This window comes from Jatropha curcas, chromosome 2 (genome assembly GCF_041381405.1).
Source record: "Jatropha curcas cultivar XTBG-Jc1 chromosome 2, XTBG_Jcur_1.0, whole genome shotgun sequence".
In the NCBI taxonomy this organism is placed as follows: domain Eukaryota; kingdom Viridiplantae; phylum Streptophyta; class Magnoliopsida; order Malpighiales; family Euphorbiaceae; genus Jatropha; species Jatropha curcas.
Genome location: NC_143152.1, coordinates 3,102,164 through 3,105,532, shown reverse-complemented (window position 1 = coordinate 3,105,532; position 3,369 = coordinate 3,102,164). Strand labels below are relative to the sequence as shown.

The 3,369-nt window shown below is 34.8% G+C and overlaps 1 pseudogene; it reads right to left on the bottom strand.

Moving 5' to 3' along the window:
• Window positions 1–691: 691 nt before the first annotated feature.
• Window positions 692–2,503, bottom strand: LOC105645203 (tRNA (guanine-N(7)-)-methyltransferase pseudogene; annotated as a pseudogene).
• Window positions 2,504–3,369: the final 866 nt, after the last annotated feature.

Below are 3,369 nucleotides of genomic sequence, written 5' to 3'. Positions count from 1 at the left end.
AATAAAATATTAATATTTTATATATACTTTATTGTTATGAGTAAGATTTAAATAAATTTCCAAACTCGATATTAGCTAGGTCTAGATAGGCTAGACCCAAATTTAGAATAAAACATCTTAATCTGTCTTTTTTTTTTTTTTTTTTTTTTTTTTTTTTTTTTTTTAACTAAGAGAACGTAAAAATTTGAGCGTCAGTTTTAGTAAAGTATGTTTTTGAGCAGCAATTTCTCATCTACAAATCTTTCTTTCAAATGAAACTTATTCTTCAAAGCAGCAATTTCATCAAATCTTTCTCTAATATCTTTCATTTTATGCCCAATCTTTAAATGGAACACAAGTTTGTTATTAGTAAAGAATCGACATACCTTACCATTAGTAGATTGTCTTTGTAAGGCTTCATAGACAAAATCATCAATAATATCCTCCGCATCAAAACAAGCTTCTTTAAGTTTGGATAACCAAGCAGTAAGCTCACTGTTTTCCTTTCCCTGTTGCTCCTCTGCATCCAAGAGCACAGCTTTAATGGTGGACAAGGTGTCTTGGAGCTTCTTTAAGTCTTCGTTGACATTCTATGCTAAGCTAATCTCGTCAACAACTTTAGATATTAACTTGTGAAGAACAGTTTCAGCTATGTTGAAGAGAAAAGATTCTGCCACATTCTTTTCTTTCTAAAAAAAAAAAAACAGCAATTAAAAAACAGCAAAAGGAAAAAGAAGGCAGTGGTCGCTAATTGGGTTTGCAATGGTGGCGGAGGTGAAATGAAAAGCAGACTTGCAGAGCAGAAATGATCAATCGGTGAATTCAAGTTGGCATATTTTGAAAAGTCTACAATCAAGTAATCATTATCGAGCAAATTATTGATAACTAAGTATAAAAAGATTTTTTTTTTTTTTTTTTGACATTAAGTATAAAAAGATTCTTTCTTCATAAACTACAATTGACTGATCTTTTTAAGTTTAAAGTCTTCGCCTTCCTTTACTTTTGTCTCCTGCCAAAAAGTTTCTTGCAGGTAGCCACTGAAATGGCTGGAAAGATCGCGTTCACGAGTCGGGCTGGGCTTGCATGAATTCAAGGCTGCATTTGCTTGTTCAATTGCTAATTTAGGCCAATCTAAATATAACAAAATTCTCTAATCAGCCTAGCACATCACCTACCAGAGCAAAATTCTCAGAAATTTCTTACTGAGGGGTCTTCACCTAATACTAACTTCAGAATGGAGTGTAAACTTACTCTAATAATCTGAAAGGTTAATAGTTTGAGTCCTAATGATTGGTATATCTACACTTGCCATCTTCAGTCGTGGTTATGGAACCGATCTTTCATTTCTAATCTCAATGAAATAACCATTATTCTTTGTCAAGGCTCCATTGCAATAACTCAAAATCAATAGGACCTAAACGCAGCAGCTTCCATGCATTGTTCAACATAAATAACAAAACTAGAACACCAAATGGTTAAAATCAATCCATAATCAACAGGTGCGGTCACGAGAAAAATATAATGAATGACTTGAAATGAAGTGAGAATTAGGGAAGACGGAGTATTATCATACAACTGAAGCAGGGTACAATACAAGATAATAAAAATCTTAGCTAGAAAATAAATAATAAGCACATAATCCTACAAAATTAACAATGACAAAAATTTGCTCAGATAAGAATAAGGGTAAAAAATAACCTAGCAAAACTGATTGGCTTAATTAGCTTAAGCCATCTGTTTAAGTATGTCTAAGTTTCTTATGTATCATAGAGATGGAGCAATACGTCTATAGACTGCTTGGAAAGTCTGTCCTCCATTCCTAGCCACCTTTTGTCCTTCTTCAGTTGCTGTGCTCAGGAGCTCTACAGCAGGATCTACTCCAAGCTCCTCCTCTGTGAGGGCTTCAAACATAGGGTGATTCTCCAAACAAGCCTTCATCCACTCACCCAATTCTTCCACATCAGTAATTGTATAAATAATCCCGCCAATCTCAAGAACATAGGCATACTCATCTAGCAAATGTGGACTAATAACCCTTCGACGATGATTCTTCTCCTTGAAGTGGGGATCCGGGAACAGGAAAAACATCTTGGTAAGCTGTCCTTTCCCAAAGTAATTTGGTATGTATTTCATAGAATTGGTTCGAACCACTGAGACATTTTGATATTGACCTGGATTAGCTATCCTTAATGCTGAAATTCGTTCCTTGACATATTCTGTCACTTTATCCCTAAGTTCCATCCCAATCATTAGGTTTCAGGAAAAAGGGTTGAAAGACTAACAAGTAGCCCTCCAAAACCACAACCAACATCCGCAAACTGAATCTTTTTGGAACTATCCACTTGATCAGATGAAGGGAAAAATTGAGGGTAATGAACTGAATATTCAACATGAGAAGGGGAAATTGGAACAGGGAAGTGTGAGTCACTCAGTGGGTTGCTATGTGCTCGTGCTCTGTAGAAGCGTTTCCTTGGCAGGCCAGTTGACTTGCTGAGAGTTGGGTTTTTACCTCATTTTCTAGCATGTTTTTCTCTGTAAGCTACATAAAAAGGATCAATAAGAATTAGACAGTAAAAGTATTAAAAGATAAGAAAGAAAGAAGAATATGGAGAACAAAGAGTAGAAGACTGCTAGATATATTCAAGAATCAAGCAAATCAATAATTAGCAAAGGTACCCTAGAACGGCTCAATAAAATTAAAAGCAGACATACACAAACAATCAAGATAAAAACAGAGGATAACTCCACTGTCTGCTATGATCTAAAACTACTTAAAACCGTAAAGATAGAAATACAAATTCAATGATCAATAATTAATAACAGAACCAACACCAAAGAACAGGCAACAGTAGAATAGACAAACATGAAACGGTAATTCTCTGAGTATATCAGCGAATGAATGTAAAAATAGAAAAGAATGAGACAGGTAGAGAGACAGCACTCTCAAATAAACTACAGCTTTAAAGAAGACTTCAAAACCATTGATATGACTTTCGGGATTTGACAAATACAGCTCTTCACAGGTTCAGAAGGTCTCCAGTTAGTTAATTCAGATACCCATAGTTATTGATCAAGTAGTAAGCAGTCACAAGGCAGAACCATTAAACTTACACTGAATCAATCAGAAATAAATCATTCTACTTCTGCTAAATCTCCCATTAGTTCCAAAGAATACCTTGCTTCATTTAAAGAGATGCATAAGGTTATGATTAAAGATTAGACCTGTACTCTCAATATGCAAGGCGAATTTCTACAATGTTGCTGTCCCAAATTTGCAAGCTCAACAATGACACATCAATATACAAGTCCATTCGCATTCACGCATTGGCATATCATATTAGATGTAGTCGATAACTGAACTAATTAACAAGAATCCAAATCCAATATACA